General features: G+C 39.4%; 1 protein-coding gene and 1 non-coding gene across 17 annotated transcripts in view; both read left to right on the forward strand.

The window, feature by feature from the left end:
• The window catches only part of PTPRT (protein tyrosine phosphatase receptor type T), a 1,141,641-nt gene that overhangs the window by 798,717 nt on the left and 323,200 nt on the right, over positions 1-19,724 (forward strand). The gene's annotated exons all lie outside the window — the stretch shown is intronic.
• On the forward strand, positions 3,370-3,533 carry LOC130030855 (U1 spliceosomal RNA). The gene has a single exon (XR_008793529.1). It is a non-coding gene; the product is annotated as a U1 spliceosomal RNA (small nuclear RNA).

The following is a 19,724-nucleotide window of genomic DNA, read 5'->3' on the forward strand; positions in this document are numbered from 1 at the left end:
ATGCATATTTTCCCTTGAATATCAGTATTTTGAGTTTCTCATCTTCCCCTAATTTTAGTTACTGTATTACTTTTTTTGTAATTTGTAAAGTTGAAACTACTCTGAGAAGAGCTTTACTCTGAGAAGTGTTTTAGCTTCTTCCACATGTTCTTTCTGTGCATAAAATCATCTTTTTTCATTAATTACTTTCTGTACAGTTTATAATTTTCATTTAAATCTCCTGTTTTATCCAAAGTCCAGATATAAAGTATAGGATTAACTTCTAAGAATTTGGGTTTTGTTTTAAGTGGATTGGATGTGGATTAGAAACATGATCTATAAAATTGTTGCTGTAATTGAATTTACTCTGCTTTTCATTTTATTCAAGTATTGGTCTATTTCTGTGTCTGTATCACCTCTTTCAATATTTATATAATCATGAAAATATGTAATGCATCAGACAGTGCAGTTCTTCAAGTTGTATAAACAGATCATTGATTGATCAAAACATAGATACACATATGTATGTATGTATGTATGTATATATATATCTGTCTTTGTGTGTGTATTGCCTATGTTTTGCTATATCAAGACTATAAGAAGATATAATTTTATATTTAAGTGTTTAAGTACTTAATGATGCATTTTGTATTTTCATGATAATATATGTATAAAAATGACTTCCATATGGAAGAATAGATGATCTGATATGTAAAAAATGAAATTAATGGCAAATATATCTATAGTTCATGGTCCCAGAAGGATGGTTAATAAATGTTGGAGAGTGTGTGGGTGTGTAATCTTCACTCAGTTATTTAAGGCTCAGACTGTATAATCTCCAGGCAGCTCTGGAAAGCACCGGTAGCTCTCTCTCTCACTGCCTGGGTTTGGTGGTCTCGGGCCACTCCCCACCCAGCGCAGCCCATGCTTTGGGATGGACAAAGGAGGAAACGAGGGCCAAGCTAGTTGATGATCAGTTGCCATTTATTCCATTCTCCCCACGTGCCTGTTCCAGTCTCTCTGAGCTCCCCATTCTAGTCTCACACTGCCCCTCATTCTCATCTCCCCCGTCTCTCCTACTCATCTCTCCACATTCCCCTCTCACAATCAAGTCTCTCTCTCTCCACCCGCCTGCTCCTGCTCCTGAATTCTTCCTCTACATACATTCTTTTCCCTCTGTCCCCCTTGCGCTCTCTCTCTCTCTCTCTCTCTCTCTCTCTCTCTCTCTCTCTTCTCTTTCTCTCATCTCTCTCCAACTCTCTGTGTTGGGGGTAGTCACCACACACCATCTGGCAACAAAATCAACATATCAAAAACCCTTCTTTTGCTCAAGGTCATAATACCACTTCAGGTGCTTTTCTCCATTCCTTAGTTCAGTAAACCAATTAACATCTTAATTCTACTTCTTAAAGGTAAGGTAAAAAAGGCCCTCCCGTTGATCGTCGATTTGCTCGAGCGGGCCCAGTAACGTCTCCATTGGAGACTTTGTTGTTACTGTGTCTGGCATATCGAATACTCTCGGTAGCTTGCCGGGCTCTCTGAGAGGGGTGGAGGAATCGAACTCGGGTCGGCCATGTTGGCCACTTGTAAGGCGAACGCCCTACCCGCTGTGCTATCGCTCCAGCCCGATTCTACTTCTTAATATTAGTTATTTTGTATGGACACAGTAAGAGATACATTGAGCTTATAGGGTGACTCTCCTGGGGACATCTTGCTACAGACTCAGACTACAGTACTCAGGCCAGATTAATCATTCCTAACCTTAGCAGGGTCCGAATCTAGTGATTACTTTTTGGATCATTACAGAATTTGTCCATGACCATGCTCTTAACTTATAGTTAAGCATTATGGCACTTTGGCCAGGCCCATTTCGATGCCAGGGTAGCACATAGCTCACAGCTTGCCCTGCGTCCATCCAGTCCCTCATTGGGACCCTGCTTTGGGGGTACTAGGAAGCAAGGGCAACTAGACTTAGGTCCAGAGAACAGATGCCCCAGAGGTAATATTATCTGGAGTCAATTAACTCCCACGTTACAAAAGCATAGCATTAACTGTCTCCTTGTGCCCATACAACAAAGGACATTGCTCTGAATTAACTATGCAGAGGACTTAAGGAGAAGAGATAAAAACAATATTTACAAGTCAACAGAGCACAAAGAAAGAAGTTATAAGTAAACACAGGGGAATGGGAGCACTGTGATGAGAGTAGCCCAGTAAACCTACACTCCTTGTGGCAAGGCGGAAAGGACAAATCACTGTTACCCTACACCAGACCTTTTCTGTTTGGTGTTTTCATCATCTTCTAGGGCATTAAGTTCTTTGTGTGCTGACAGGCATACAGAGGAAGAGACTAATGGATTCCACATGGGACTTTATGAAGCGGCCTTAAAAGCATCACCTCCATCCACCTTCCTTTACCAGAACCTGAACACCTGATCAAAGGAAAACGTCATATTTTTCCAGTATTGTGGTCAGGGGTAGAATGACAATTAGTGAACATCTAACTACTCTCTACCACACCCTGTTTTCTTCCAGTGAAGAAAACTACTAAATCAGATAGGAGAGAGGAGTTTATGTTGAACTTGAGGTCCTGCTGATCAGGATTAAGTTCCAAACTAACTTTGGAAAGCTGGAGCTTTTGTCAGAATCTAGGACAAGAGCCCAAAGGACTTTTCAGGTGAGCAGGGCAACCCCTAAACTAGGAATATGAAAGAGCCCCACATTTAGTTCCTTAGCTGAGAAGTCATCAAGATAGTTCTCTCCATCCTCATCTGTGAGTAGGCCACCTGTCACAGCTAGGCTGATTTGGAGGTCTGGCTCAGGAGTTGAAAGCCATCAGTAATATGAATGAATTGGGTGTGGGGTGCAGTGTGAGGAGGGCCTAAGACCTTTTTCTGTAGGACTGTTAGGCTGGATTTTGCCACAAAACAAGATGTTCTTGCCCCAATTTATCACAGAAGTTTTAATTATAAAGGGAGCAACTGAGAGCTAAAAATCTTCAGACAGAAAGGAATTAATAGGAATTAATCTAACATCTAAATTTAACCCCTGACATCTAAATCTGGGTCATTTTAAAAAAGTGAGTTCTAAAAGTATTGACTGCAAACCACATCTTTATCTCGTATTGCTAATATAAATATCTACAAAGCACTTTAGAAAGATCATTACCTGTGATATACTCAATACATAGACATAAAAATAACTCATGCTAAAAGTTTATCATTAAGTTATTATTTATAATTGTGACAAATTAAACCAATGAAGCATCAAAAAGTAGAGAAATGTATTAATAACATAATAGTACTTACCTATGATGGAAATTAAAATTGTTTAAATGTTTTAAGGGCTTTAAAAGTTGATGCATGCTTATATTAAAAAAAAAAACAGGTGATACTTACCTGGCAGGGGAGATACCATGATCACGTAGGTGGTTTTCCCAGGGTAAGGCCCATCCATTGCACTTGGGATGTGCTGACCCCTGCGATTTCCCCAAATGTGGGAAACTCGACTGAATAATTTGTGATAGTGGGGGACTGCGTTTGTGCTCTCCCCTGGCAAAAAATAAAGAAAAAGAACAGGTGATGAAAGTTGGATGAAAATTGTATATTAAGAACTACTGAAAGTGTAAAATTGAATAGGAAGAGTATAGGAAAGTTGGGGCAAGGAGAGATAGAATATTTGGAATGACTGTCTTAGATGAAATTATATCTCTTTTTTTTCTGTCATGTATTTTTCTAAACCCAGAAGTATTGTATTTAGAATAATAGCACAGACATCCTTTAAAAACTGTTATTTTTGGAAAAGCCCATTGGAAATATTTATAGAGTCAAATGTTATTACATTCCTTGTAATAATCATATATAAGGATTTGTACAAAGGGGCACGTGTACACACACACACACACACACACACACACACACACACACACCACAGTCCCTTCCCCCAGTCCTTCTGAGAGAGCCAAGACCAAAGACAGCAGTATGATGAGCAGCAGTGGATATTCTTGTAAACCCTTCAGATTCCTCAAGATTAAAAGTCTTGTAATTCACGCTGTACGTTACTCTTTTGCTTTGTTAGAAACTAGATTGTTGAATTTCCTAGTATCCCCCCACCATAAAAACTGAATATTATTGGATATAGGTGATTGGGTCAGAATCAATTTTGTTCATAGCTAGCTCAGTCCTATTGCCATTCCTGTCTTTTTTTGCTGCTATTCTCCACGAGCAAAATTGGACATCTTTCTGAGAATGAGCATGTAAATTTCTTTGCATTTTTCAAACATGTTGGTTGTTTGCTTGCCTCTAGCCTCTTGGGTCCAATTATCTGAAAATAGAACCCTCATCTGTTTTAGCTCAGGCTTGGTTGGTTGCAAATATTAGAAATGTACTCCACCTGGGTTAATCAAGAGCAGAAGATTTGCTGGAAAGGTACAAGGATAACTTACAAATCTCAGGTCAGGAAGCTTTGGAGAACCAAAATGCACCCAGAAACTGAAACAATAGCCTGTTCTGTTTCTCCATCTTTCCCTCACTTACTATTTGGGTAGGGCCTTTGCCTTGCACGCGGCTGACCCAGGTTCAATTCCTCCATCTCTCTCAAAGAGCCCGGCAAGCTACTGAGAGTGTCTTGCCCGCACGGCAAAGCCTGGCAAGCTCCCCATGGCATATTCAATGTGCCAAAAACAGTAACAACAATTCTCACAATGGAGATGTTACTGGTGCCTGCTTCAGCAAACTGATGAACAGGACAGTGCTATAGTGCAATGCTACTATTTACAGTACTTTTTATTTTCATACCTGTTTAATTTTCTCTACTGATCAACCTTCTCTGCTGAACCCCCACATCTTCCTTAGAGTTGAAAGTACCCTTTTTTAATGGGATTCTTTTTTTTTCTTTTTTTTTTATTAGTGAAACACCATGAGGTACAGTTATAGGCTTACAAATTTTGTGCTTGGGTTTCAGTTATACAATGATCAAGTGCCCATCCCTCCACCAGTGCCCGTCATCCATCACCACGGGTCCCAGCATCCCCCCCACCCCTCATCCCCCCGTCCCATCCTGCCTCTGTGGCAGGGTATTCCCCCTTGTTCTCTCTCTCTTCTTTTGGGTACTGTGTTTTGCAAGAGAGGCTTTGAGTGGCAATCATGTTTGGTCTATCGACTACTTTTAGCATGCTTCTCCCACCCTGGGAGGGTCCTCACAACACCCTTCATTTGGTACTCTCTTCTCTATCTGAGCTTCCTTTTCACCTAGAGCATGTGGCTGGCCTTCCATTCATGGAGCAAAATTCCTGGTACTAATCTCAGCCATTCCTGGGTGTTAATCTCCCTTTTTGTTGCTTTATGTTCCCCAGATGAATGCAATCTTTCTGTGTCTATCCCGCTCTTTCTGACTCATTTCGCTTAACATGATACTTTCCATGTAGTACCACTTGTATGTAAATTTCATAACTTCATCTTTTCTAACAGCTACATAGTACTCCATTGTGTAAATGTACCAAAGTTTCTTTAACCAGTCATATGTTCTTGGGCACTCAGGTTTTTTCCAGATTCTGGCTATTGTAAAGAGTGCTGCAATGAACAAACAATTGCAGATGTCACTTTGACTATACCTTTTTGCCTCTCTGGGATATATTCCCAGGAGTGCTATAGCTGGGTCAAATGGCAGATCAAATTCTAATTTTTTGAGAGTCGTTCATACTGTTTTCCAAAAGGGTTGGACCAGCCGGCATTCCCACCAGCAGTGAAGGAGGGTCCCTTTCTCGCCACATCCACGCCAGCACCGGTTGCTTTTGTTCTTGAGGATGTGGGCCAGTCTCTGTGGTGTGAAATGATATCTCATTGTGGTTTTGATCTGCATCTCTCTGATGATTAGTGATGTAGAGCATTTTCTCATGTGCCTTTTTGCCATTTGAATTTCTTCTTTGCGAAAGTTTCTGTTCATTTCCTCACCCCATTTTTTGATGGGGTTGGGTGATTTCTTCTTGTGGAGTTTAACCAGTACCTTGTATATCCTTGATATCAACCCCTTGTCGGATGTGTACTTGGTGAATATCCTTTCCCATTCTGTAGGCTGTCTTTGTATTTTGGTCAATGTTTCTTTTGAGGTGCAGAAGCTTCTTAGTTTAAGATAGTCCCATTTGTCTATCTCTGTTTTCACTTGCTCGGCCAGTGGCGTGACATCTTTGAAGATACCATTAGCTTCAATATCATGGAGAGTTTTGCCGACTTTGTCTTCAATAAACATTATGGATTCTGGTCTGATGTTGAGGTCATAAATCCATTTTGATCTTACTTTTGTGCTTGGTGTTAAGCAGAGATCTGAGCCTACTTTTTTGCATGTAGCCATCCAATTTTGCCAGCACAGTTTATTGAAGAGGCTTTCCCTGCTCCATTTCACTTTTCTTGCCCCCTTATCAAAAATTAGATGATTATATGTTTGGGAGGAAATGTCAGAATATTCAACTCTGTTCCATTGGTCTGCAGCTCTGCTTTGGTTCCAGTACCATGCTGTTTTAATTATTACTGCCTTGTAGTAGAGTTTGAAGTTAGGGAGGTTGATTCCTCCCATTTTTTTTTCCCAAGAATTGCTTTAGCTATTCGTGGGGGCTTATTGTTCCATATAAATTTCAGGAGTGTTTGCTCCATTTCTTTGAAGAATGTCATGGGTATCCTTATAGGGATTGCATTGAATTTGTACAGTGCTTTGGGAAGTATTGCCATTTTGATGATGTTGATTCTCCCCATCCATGAACAGGGGATATTTTTCCATTTCCTCATGTCCTCTTTTATTTCCTGAAGTAGCGTTTTGTAGTTTTCTTTGTACAGGTCCTTTACTTCCTTAGTTAAGTTGATTCCTAGATACTTGATTTTCTGGGGCACAATTGTGAATGGGATTGTTTTCTTGATGTCACTTTCTTCTCTTTCACTATTTGCATATAGGAATGCCATGGATTTTTGGGTATTGATTTTATAGCCTGCCACTTTACTATACAAGCCTATTGTTTCTAGGAGTTTCTTGGTAGAGGTTTTAGGGTTCTCTAAGTATAGTATCATGTCATCTGCGAATAGTGAGAGCTTAATTTCTTCTTTCCCTATCTGTATGCCCTTAATATCTTTTTCTTGCCTAATCGCTATTGCAAGTACTTCCAGTACTATATTGAACAGTAGTGGAGAGAGTGGGCATCCTTGTCTCGTCCCTGACCTTAGGGGGAAGGGTCTCAGTTTTTCCCCATTGAGGATGATGTTTGCTGTAGGTTTGTGGTAGATGACTTTAACTATATTGAGGAAAGTCCCCTCTATCCCCATTTTGGCAAGGTTTTCATCATGAATGGGTGCTGGATCTTGTCAAAAGCTTTCTCTGCATCTATTGATATGATCATATGATTTTTATCTTTTCTTTTGTTGATATGATGGATTATGTTGATTGATTTCCGAATGTTGAACCATCCTTGCATCCCTGGGATGAATCCCACTTGGTCATGATGTATGATCTTTTTGATGAGTTGTTGTATTCTATTGGATAGTACTTTGTTGAGAATCTTCTCATCCGTGTTCATCAGGGATATTGGCCTATAGTTTTCTTTTCTTGTGGTGTCTTTGTTTCCTTTTGGTATTAGAGAGATATGGGCTTCATAGAAGCTGTTTGGGAGAGTTTCTTTTTTTTCAATTTCCTGGAAAAGCTTGAGAATAATTGGCAATAGGTCCTCTTTAAATGTTTGGAAAAATTCGCTAGTAAATCTGTCTGGGCCTGGGCTTTTGTTTTTGGGAAGACTTTTGATTACAGTTTCAATTTCCTTGATGTGAATAGGTCTATTCAGGTACTCTATATCTTCTTGATTCAGCTTTGGGAGATGGTAGGAATCCAGGAATTTATCCATTTCTTCCAGGTTCTCTTGTTTCGTGGCATAGAGACTTTCAATGTAGTCTCTGATGATCTCTTGAATTTCTATAGTTTCTGTTGTGATATCCCCATTCTTATTTCTGATTCGATTTATTAGGGTTCTCTCTCTCTGTTTCTTTGTGAGTGTTGCTAGTGGTTTATCTATCTTATTTATTTTCTCGAAGAACCAGCTCTTGGTTTCATTGATCTTTCGGATTGTTTCTTTGTTTTCCATGTCGTTGATTTCTGCTCTAAGTTTTATGATCTCTTTCCTTCTGCCTGATTTAGGCTCTTTCTGTTGATCCTTTTCTAAGGTCTTGAGCTGTGTGGTCAAATTGTTTATGTGCATCATTTCTATCGACTTAAGATATGCTTGCAGAGCTATAAATTTTCCCCTTAATACAGCTTTCGCTGCATCCCATAAGTTCTGGTAGTTTGTGTCTTCATTCTCCTTTGTTTCCAGGTATCTTTTGATTTCATCCTTGACTTCATTCCTGACCCACTCATTGTTCAGCATCGAGTTGTTTAATTTCCAGGTGTTTGATTTGGTTCTCCGTGTCTTTGTGTGATTCACTTCTATCCTCAGTGCATCATGGTCTGAAAAGATGGCTGATACTATTTCTATCTTCTTGATTCTGTTGAGGTATGTTTTGTGTCCTAGCACATGGTCTGTTTTGGAAAATGTTCCGTGCGCGCTGGAGAAGAATGTGTATTCTTTCTTTTGGGGGTGTAAAGCCCTGTATAAGTCCATAAGCCCTTTCTCTTCTATTACTTCTTTCAAAGCCAATAATTCCTTGCTGGGTTTTGTCCTTGTTGATCTATCCAGAGGTGATAAGGCGATGTTGAAGTCTCCAAGTACTATTGTGTTGGTAGTGATGTCCTCCTTAAAATCTGTTAGCAGTTGTTTTAAATATTTAGCTGTTCCCTCATTAGGTGCGTATATATTTAAGAGTGTGATTTCTTCCTGTTGTACGTATCCCTTGATGAAGAGAAAATAGCCTTCACTGTCCCTTCTAATCTTTTTCAAGGTGAAATTAATGTTGTCGGATACCAGTACGGCCACCCCAGCATTTTTGAGGGAGTTGTGTGCTTGCAGGATTGTTTTCCATCCTTTGACTTTGAGTCTGTGTTTGCTCTGGCTGTTGAGGTGAGTTTCTTGTAGGCAGCAGAATGTTGGGTTCTGTCTCTGTATCCATTTTGCCACTCTGTGTCTCTTAACTGGTGAATTTAGACCATTGACATTGAGAGAGAGAATGGTTATGGGGTTTTGTGTCATCTTTCTGTGCAGGTGTGTTGTGGTTGTAGGGTTTGTCTTTTCTTATAGTAGCCCCTTTAGGCCTTGCTTTTGGTTTGGTTTTGAGTCTATGAAGTTCCTGAGCTGCTGTTTATCTATAAAATAGTGTACTGTTCCTTCGATTTTGAGGGAGAGTTTAGCCGGGTAGAGTATTCTTGGGGAAGCATTCATTTCCATGAGTTTTTTGACTATATCTCGCCACTGCCTTCAGGCTTGTAGGGTTTCCTCTGATAGGTCTGCTGTGAATCTAAGGGATGCTCCTTTGTATGTGATTTCCTTCTTTGCTCTTGCTGCTTGCAGTATTGTATCTCTATCGGCAGTATCGATCATTCTAACTATGATATGTCTTGGAGTGTTTTTGTTGGGGTCTCTTTTAGCTGGCACCCTTCGGGCTCCTTGAACCTGAATGGCTGCATTGTGCAGCTCTGGGAAGGTTTCAGCAATGATTTGTTTGACGGTGTTTTTTTCATTGGGATTGTTTCCCTGAGGTTCAGGTAGTCCCATGATTCTAATATTGTTCCTCTTGGAATCATCTGCTAGGACTCTGATTCTCTGTAGAGCCATTTTGAGGTCCCTTGCCACTGTTTGTTGTTGCGTGTTGGCTTGTTGCAGCTGATCTTCCAGGTCACTGATTCTCTCTTCAGCTGTGGTCATTCTATTTTTAAGAGAAGAAACTGAGTTTCTCATTTCATCTATGGAATCTTTTAATCGTGACATTTCTGCCCTCATTTCTTCTCATAATTTGTTGATTTTTTCTGTGGTGTTACTGGCTGTCTGTCTGACTGTTTCATTGAGTTGATTGAACATCTTCATGACTTCGTATCTGAATTCTATGTCAGAGAGGTCCCTTAGGTGAGCTGTATTGACAGAATGGTCTAGATTGTTTTCGTTGTTCTCCCCTTGTGTTGGAGATTTTCTTTGTTTCTTCATATTGCTGAGTAGGTTGGGTTACTAGATTCCCTGGGGACTAGGTTCCTTAGTGTGGGAAAATAACGTGCGGCCGCGTCAGCGCTGGTCCGCCAGAAATTAAGCCACGCCCACTTTGAGGCCACGCCCACTTTTGAGGAGGCCACGCCTCTACAGAACCCTGGGTTTGGGATGAGATGGGCGCCGCGGTCAGGAGTGAAGAGGGCAGGGCAGCCGCTCAAAACTGTTTCTCTTCAGGCATCTCGGGGGACACCTGGGGTCCTGCAGGGAAAGATGGAGGTCCCAGGGTCGCGAGCTGGCAGCTGTGCTGACCTGGATTTAAGATGAGATTGGCGCCGCCATCAGGAGTGAAGAGGGCAGGGCAGATGCTCAAAACTGCTTCTCTTCAGGCATCTTGGGGGACACCTGGGGTCCTGGATTTAAGATGAGATGAGCGCCGCTGTCAGGAGTCTTCTTTTTTCTTTTTAATATTTTTTAAATGAATCACCGTGAGGTACAGTTACAGACTTGCAAACTTTTGTGCTTACGTTTCAGTCATATAATGATCGAGTACCCAACCCTTCACCAGTGCCCATTCTCCACCACCAATGATCCCAGTATCCCTCCCACCATCCTTACCCTATCCCCCACACCCCACCCTACCTCTGTGGCAGGGTATTTCCTTTTGCTCTCTCTCCTTTTGGGTGTTGTGGTTTGCAATATAAGTATTGAGTGGCCATCGTGTTCAGTCTATAATCTACTTTCAGCTTACATCTCCCATCTTGAGTGGGCCCTCCAAGCATCCTTTATTTGGTGGTCCCTTCTCTATCTGAGCTGTCTTTTCCCCCAGCATGTGAGGCCAGCTTCCAAGTTGTGGAGCAATCCTCCTGGTACTCATCTCTACTATTCTTGGGTGGAAGTCTCCCATTCTGTTTGAAAGTGCCCTTTTAGCAATTTATCACAGTTTTCTTCAGCTTCACCAAAATTAAAGGGATCCAATTCCATATCTCAGGACAAAGCATCTGATGGACAAGATCAAGTGTTCACCAGCTGTGACCCATGGGGTAGATAGGAAGCTTGGATTGAAGTCAATCAGAGGAGCGGTTATGAAAGACATTAAGTATGAGCCCTGCCAAAGAGGCGGGGTGGGGTGGGGTGGATAGAGTGGGGGTGGTGGGAGGGCTACTGGGATCATTGTTGGTGGAGAATGGGCACTGGTGGAGGGATGGGTACTCAATCATTGTATAACTGAAACCCAAGCATGAAAGTTTCTAAGTCTACAACTGTGCTCATGGTGTTTCACTACTACTACTACTACTACTACTACTACTACTAATAATAATAATAATAATAATAAAGGTTATGCTAAGACAGCCTGTTCTGATGGCTTGTGGCTTGTTCCAGTGTTCTGCCTCCAGTGTCTGGCAGTCATGCTGAGGACAGCAGTGCTGCTGTGGTTTGAGCGTTTTTTAATTATGCAAGCTCTGGGCACATGGCCTGTGACTCTCACAACAACTCTCCTAACTCCATCTCACAGGGTGAAGCTTGGGGAAACAATCTTGTGTCCACAATCACATACGTGCATATGTACTGTGGTGTGCTTGATTGCAATTCTGACCCAACCCAGTCTACTTCCAGCACTCCATGGCTGCATGTGTGTGATTTTATCTGTGTGTCTCTGTATTTCCTTATCTGTCAAATGGTGACTAATTGCTTTTCCCTTAAAGCCTTGTTATTTCAGTGAGGCCAATGATATAAGTATTATTATCACTTTACCCACTTACCCAGCACCCTACCACCCTGCAAAGGTTCACATTAAGAGATGGTTTGACTTGGCAGAATTTTCCTTGCCAATTGTTCTGTTAGGAATCAGAAGGGATATTTGGGCAGAGTGGAGGGGGGAAAAAAGTCAATCTGAGATATGAAGCCTATAATGCATTGATGTCAACTCTCATTGAGTTTCTGTTTGTTTTAAATAAAGGTTGGGTTGTATTTTCAAGTGATCTTGACATTTTGTTATTGCATATTGAAATCTGAATTATCAGAACTATGTCTGTTCCTGTATTTCTGTCCTTAGTAAAAAAGTTAACCCATCATCCATAAGGCAGAAATCTAGGAACATCATGGCCTCCAGCCTCATCCTGTGATATTCCCTTGACTTAATTATAGATATAGCTCCATGCTGTTTTGTTGTTTGCCTTTCATTTTACTTAGGTTGCTACCAATTTCTGAGATGAGAATTTAATGGTGCGGTTCCATGTGTTCAAACCCCTTCAATAGTCCCCATTCTTTAAAGTCAAATAGGAAGCATAATTTATGGTATAATTTATAATTCCTTTCTCCTTCACGCTGGAGCACATGAGAATGTCTAACATAGCTTGCATGTACCACAAGCTTCTTGTTTTGGCTTCTACAAATACAATCCTTAGACAAGGATGGTCCTTCATTCTCTCTCTTCACCATACACTTCTCTTTGTCCAGAAATCCTGACGGGTGCTTTGAAAGTATCAGTCCTGACCTGATTCAGGGAGAAATAATCCCATCCTAAGTCTCGCTTCTCTGGGCTCACCCAGCTCTACAAATTTGTTTACATTGTCCCTTCTTACAATACACAGCAGAGATTTAAATATTAACTCTTCTCCAGAACTGAGTTCTCAGAGAGCATAGGGCCAGAAATATATGCATTCACAAAGAAAATGATTTGCTTACATAGATAAATCAATCAGCTCTATCCATCTAGAGCTCTATTTCCTTGAGGAAAAAAATAGCCAAATTGAAGCCCCATATAATTCTAACAGTGATGGCTATGAATGAACACAAGAAGAATTTTGTTTTCTAAATTAATAATCAGTTTTACACCACATTGTCCTCTCCTTAACAAAGAGAAAAATTTAATCCAGTTTGGATATGCCACAGGCTTTGATTTGGCTTAAAGATAACGGGAGTGAGAGGTGGGAGGGGGTATACCAGGGATATTGGTGGTGGGGAATGTGAACTGGTGGAGAGATGGGTGTTTGACCATAGTGTGATTGTAACCCAAACATGAAAGCTTGTAACTCTCTCAGGGTTATTCAATAAAATTAAAAAAAAAAGATAACAGGAGCTATTTTCGGACAAGTCAAATGCTGATGTGGATGACACTAATGGGTGCATTCCAAAGTGGACTGAAGTGTTTCTTATCTCTCTGGAATGACCATCTGGCTTCACATGTTAATGTTCAACCCAATTTGTTGCCAAGGCAACCATGTTATAGGGCATCTTCAATTTACAAAAGGTGATATTTTCAGTCATTTTGTAAGTCATACTTTTTAAAAACAATGCATTTTCCATGATGAAAAGTGGTGTAAATACAGACCAGATCTCCCAGAATGGTGTTTAACCTCATTATTATATTGTTTTTTACTAGATGAATCAGTAAACATATTCCCTGTCTCCTAAATCCCAGCAACAGTTTCAAAACAATCTGGCTGCATACCCTTGAGGGAAAATAACCTTTCTCCTATAGTCTTCAAGCCTATACTGAACCCTCAGAACAGTTTTGTTAGTTCCAAAATTCTAAAACCTGACCCAACATCTGAATAACCAAGGAATGATTTACTAAAAGATGAATTTCTTCAACTGCTAACCATTAAAATCAGAATTCTCAGTGCCCTCTAGAACTGCAGTCTTTCTTAGTTGTTTTTTATTGAGATTAAATAGTTGACAATAGTATTGAAATAATTATTTTATACTTACTGTGCTGCTGTTATACCAATCCCCTCAGCAGTTTATCAGTGTCCCTTCATCACTGTCCTAGGGCCCCTTCCTCTCCACTCCCTTAGGTTCTTAGTCAACAGTTCTATTCATCATATCTCGAGATTACCTAATTATTTTCTTTGTTTCTTTATACTTTGCAAACCATCCAGCATTTATCTTTTAATTTCTATCTCACCACACTTTGCATGACACTTTCAGTTCCATCTAAATTGCAGCAAATTCTTTTTTTTTCCACAACCAGTGATATTCAGTAGTTACGCCTGGCTCTGCACTCAGGAATTACTCCTGGCAGTACTTGGGGGACTATGTGGGATGCCAGGGATCGAACCCTGGTCAGCCATGTACCCTCCTCACTGTGCTATTGCTCCAGCCCAGTTGCAGTAAACTCTAAATTTTCATCGTTCTCATAGCTGAGTAGCATTTTTTTGTGTATATAATTCTTTATCAACATCACAATTTCTGGGGCCAGAGTGATAGTATGGTGGGGAGGATGTTTGCCTTGCACATGGCCAACCTGTGTTTGATCCCTGGCATCTAATAGGGTCCCTTCGTGCACATCCAGTAGTAATTTCTGAGAGCAGAGCCATAAATAATACCAGATCATTACCTGATATGACCCAAAAAGCTAGAAACAAAACAAAAAACAAACAAAAATATATAATTTCTTTATCAACCCATCTGTTGTTGAGTACTTGGATTGTTTCCAGCTCTTGGTTAGTGTAAATAATACTATGTTGAACATTCTTGTACTTATGTCCTTTCAGATGAATGTTTTTGTATTCTCGGAATACATGTCAAAGTAGAATCACTGGGTTTTATGGAAGTCCTATTAATAAGCTTTTGAGATGCTCCAGACTTCTGGGAGTCCTCTTTACTACAGCTATAGTAATATAGGTATACTTATAAATCCCCAGACTATCTTGATGCTACTTGTGAACCACTACTTAGCCATTTGATAGCACTAAGGGTGACTTCTAAAATTGCAAGGTCAAAGCCATAATTATTTGTCACTGAGAGTGACTTCATACTACAAGGTCAAAGCTAGGATTCTGTGGGTGATGATCTCTAAGGATACCATAGTTCCTACTGCGAAAGGATGATCTTGGTTCTCCTTGGGAGACATTAGCATTAAAGGAGTCATCTTGACTGGACAGGCACCACGCATGCTCACAGGGGCAGGTGTTTCCATCTCTGCTAAAGGGAGATGATGAGTAGACCAAAGACTGAGACCATTGCTCCTGCACAGACCAGTGGCAAATCAATGGAAAGGCAGTGATTTCAAAGTAACTAAAATAGCACTGTAGCACTGTTCTCCCATTGTTCATCGATTTGCTCAAGTGAGCCCAGTAATGTCTTCATCATGAGACTTCTTGTTACTGTGTTTGGCATATCCAATATGTCACAGTTAGCTTGCCAGGCTTTGCCGTGCAGGCGAGATACTCTTGGTAGCTTGCCAGGCTCTCTGAGAGGGGCGGAGGAATCGCAGCTCGGCCAGGCTGGCTGTGCGCAAGGCAAATGGCCCACTGCTGTGCTATCGCGATAACTAAAATAGGGGCTGAGAAATATTACAGTAGTTCATGTATACCCAGCATGGCTCAGATCTAGTTCCGGGTACCACATGGTCTTCAAGAATCACCCTGTGTGACCCTGAAAGCCTCCAGCACTGCTAGGGTAACCCATGTATCCTGGTACTGCAGGGCCCAATCAGCATAACCTCCTTGGGTGCTTGCATTGAAGCATCAGTCTCCTTGGACAAGAATTGTGGTGGGATCCAGGCTTCAATTTTTGTCCCCCTTCTCTGTGCCCCCCTCCTCCCAGCTTTCCTTCTAACCCTAAGAACCAGACATGGGCAATTTGAATACAAGGTATATCATCCTCAGGATAATGCTTTCCCAGTTAATCGTGATCACCAGCTAGCATCTCCTTGCTGTGTCTATCTTTTCTCGTATAACAAGCTTTGCACTAACAAAGCCAAAGGAGAACCATTCCACCAGTTCTTAGGAAACCACAGCCAAATACCCAAAGATGAACACATTGGGTTTAGTGATAAGGAGAAATAAAAATCTTTTTGTTTTTCCTAACCTAAATTTTCAGAGTGTTATGAACACCTTCCTGTGTCTCTGGGCCTTTTATTTTTAATGAATCACCAAGAGATACAGTTACAGACTTACACACTTTCGTGATTACATTTTAGTCATATAATGATCAAGTACCCATCCCTCCACCAGTGCCCATTCTCTACCACCAATTTTCCCAGTGTCCCTCCCGCCACCCCCACCCTACCCCCACCCACCTCTGTGGTAGGCACATTATCTTTTACTCTCTCTCTCTCTACTTTTGGGTGTTATGGTTTGCAATAAAGGTAGCAAGTGGTCATTGTATTTGGTCCATAGTCTACTCTCAGCACTCATCCCCCATCCCAAGTGAGCCCTCCAAGCATCATTCACTTAGTGGTCCCTTCTCTATCCTTGGACCCCTTTATAATGTGAAATTTTCACTCTGCCCAGAAAAAGGTGAAATCCTAGTTTCTTCACCCTATAAAATCTGTGGTATTCTTATACATTCTTTAGACCAGTGGAATATGATAGGAGTGATCTTGAGCATGTCTTGAAAATAAGTGTTTAAAAACTTTAACTTGAAGTATCTGTTCTCACTTTGTGGACCTCTGAGGCGAAAAGAAGAAGCCAAGTCTTGTCTTCTGGAAAATAAGACATTAAATAAGGAGGAGTCAAATGTCAGAAGAAGTGATCAGCATTAACTGTCAGGAGTGAATGAGGCCAACTTGCAATCTTAAGCCCCAGCTGAGTCTTCAGGTATAGCTAAAGCCTCATGAATGAACTCAGTTCCAGTATAAAAACAGACTAGATGGCTAACTAAAGAACTAATGACAGATCATAAATCACTGCTGGTTTCAGCTAGTCAGTGTCCGGTACCAATTGGTATCAGATTTTTATTGTTTTTACATTAAAATATATAAATGTGTAAAATTAAAAATTACTACACATAATCATTTTGTATGGTGATAATTATTGTTAAAAAGTAGACCCTTCAGAAATTTAGTGTCCAAATAGAGGCATATATAAAATGTGTTTGTTGTTGATGATGCATAATTTTAATTATACTGGATATATACTTTGTAACCTGAATTTGTTATATAATGCATGCATTGTTTTCTTATTTCATAAATAATGTCATATCATCTTAATGACTACATAATACTCCATCATTAAGTTGTGCTTTTGTTGCTGTTGTATATCTTTTCATTGTTATAATCATGTAGTAATGAAAATCCTAGCACATAAATATCACACACAAATGATAATTTTGTTAGTACATTATAGGTAGTTAGTATTGCTTAATTTGTTTTACCAATATAATAAAAATAAGAATATAACAGTATTTTCACTTTCTTACATTTTACTAGCATTAAGTTGATTAGATTTTCACAGTTCTGGCAATTTATAATATTTACTGCTTTACTAAGGAAGAGTCTTTCATACCTACAAACACACTTTCTCAACAATTTGTTGAGGGGATACATAATACACACATATGTGTATATATGTGCATATTATGCAACATTTTCAAGGGGGGATATATATGTATATATTCCTCCTTGAAAATATTGGCCTCCAAATTTTTATATCAGATTAAAATGAATTCTTTTCTACTAATCTTCTAGTTTCTAGTTATTTTACACAAAGTGAGTTAACTACATTTTCCAAATCTCAGTTTCCTTATATTTAAAATGGGAAGGTAACAAGTATTTTTTAGAATTATAGTTTTGATAAAACATGAAGGTTTTCAACATTTTGTTTTCAACAAAAATGAATAGTACAGCATGTTCAATAAACATTTGCTTTCAAATATACTTGTATTACAAGTTGGCTCACATATCTGAATTTTATAGTACATTTTGTGTATAAAGAACATAGTTTTTATGTGTTTACCAAATATTAATGCATTTTCAGAATTGTCTTAGGCACTAAAATAGAAGTAGACTTTCTTCTATTATTGAGGTTTTGTTCTAGTCAAGAGAGAGGTACATAATCAGCAAGCAATTAAATTGATCGCATACTAAATATTTGAAAAATATTTAGGAAAATTATCCTGTATAGGAAGCAGAGCATACTAGATGTAAGTGATCACAAGCTTGAAAAGACTGCATTTTAAAGGTGTAGGTAAGGAAAGGTACGGCGTTTGAGCAGAAACTGATGGAAGGCAAATGTCTATCTGGAACTCTTACAGGAAGAAGAAAAAAGGAATTTCTCGGGTCTCCCCAAATTCCCATGATTCTAATATAGGAGAATGATTTATATCTTCAAAAATATAAAATGGTTATGGGTGGAACAAGGAATGAGCAAATTAATGGATGAAAATGTTAGCTTTTTATAAAGGACAGTTTGCCTGCCTATTTAAGAACACATTCAAGAAGAGGAAGTGTAGCAGTGAGGATTAATCTTATTATAAGGCTATTATAATAATATGTGTTAAAGATGATATACTCTTAGATAAATGGAAGCACAATGTTGACAAGTGGTATACTTCTAGAAATATTGTGAAGGTAAAGCCATTAGAATTTTGCAATAAACTAGATTTATGAAGTGATTGTAATAAAGGAATTAAAGATGATGCAAAGTGCTTGGGAACTGAATAAATAGAAGTTGGAATTACCACTAAGATGGAAAAGTCAATGGGAGGAACCAGTTTTAGGAAAATAATAGGATTTCAGTTTAGGATATGTTAAAAGTTTCAGATCCTTAATAGTGGAATGTCAAATGATAAGTTAGACAAACATTTCTAAATTCAAGAATACAGAATGGATATGCTAATGAGGTATCAACCTGCAATCTCTAGATAGAACTAGAGATCATGATTTATGTAGATAGAATAGAGAGATGTTGGGACCAAGCTTCAAAATTTGGAGGATTATTAAATGGAAATAGAAGGATTAAGCAGTGAGGCAGGGGGTCCAATAGAGATCAAGGTTTAGGAAATATATTGGAAAAAAAAGCATTTCAAGAAGACAGCGATCAACTAAAATAAATATGTCTTTGGATTCAGTAACATTGCAGGCATGTCGGTGACTTAACACAAGCTGTTTCTGCAAAATAGTGGAGATTGAAACTTGTTTACAGGGAGTCCCTGAGACAGTGGGAGAAAATAGAATGAGTACATGGCAGGGTGGGAGGACAGAGATGTACAGAGATGTGCAATAGTAGCAGGAGGTGATTTCTGATTCTGTGTAGATTTTTAAATGGGGGGAATATTGAAACTCATCAGAATGGTGAAATTGAAAGGATAAATTTATCCAGAAGAATTATAGAGTGTTATTGGAATGCATCATGACGGTGATTTAAAGGGGTGGGCGTTGGAACATTATATGACTGACACCCAATCACGAACAACTTTGAAACTGTGTATCTCATTGTGATTCAATTAAACAAAATTTTACTCAGGATAAAAATAGAAGGAAAGAAAAGGAGATGAGGTTGTTGAGATATGTCATGTTTAGGGTAATGGAACACGATGTTCCAAGTGAAATAGAACCAGAGTAATCAATCAAGAGACTTGAATGAATGCAAAAGTTGGAGATTTGAAGATATTTAAAGTAAAAAATAGTTTATGAGTCTATTAAAGTGATTGGAATAGGGAAATGTTGAAGGATTACCTGGAAATATTAAGAGACTACATGAAATTAGTGAATGGTATTATAATGGGCCTAGTTTTTCACAGATTTAAAATAGGTGAGAAGTTGAACTTGATCATAGTTAATATTTTGACAGATGACTTTAATGAAGAAGGTAGGGTACATTTAGACACTTCCATTGCCAATACATTAATATCATAATTCTAATTGTGTTCAGAGGATTCTGTAAAATGAATTCAACCTATTTAGCCAAGTTCT

Source organism: Sorex fumeus, unplaced genomic scaffold, assembly GCF_029834395.1.
Source record: "Sorex fumeus unplaced genomic scaffold, SorFum_2.1 ptg000044l, whole genome shotgun sequence".
In the NCBI taxonomy this organism is placed as follows: domain Eukaryota; kingdom Metazoa; phylum Chordata; class Mammalia; order Eulipotyphla; family Soricidae; genus Sorex; species Sorex fumeus.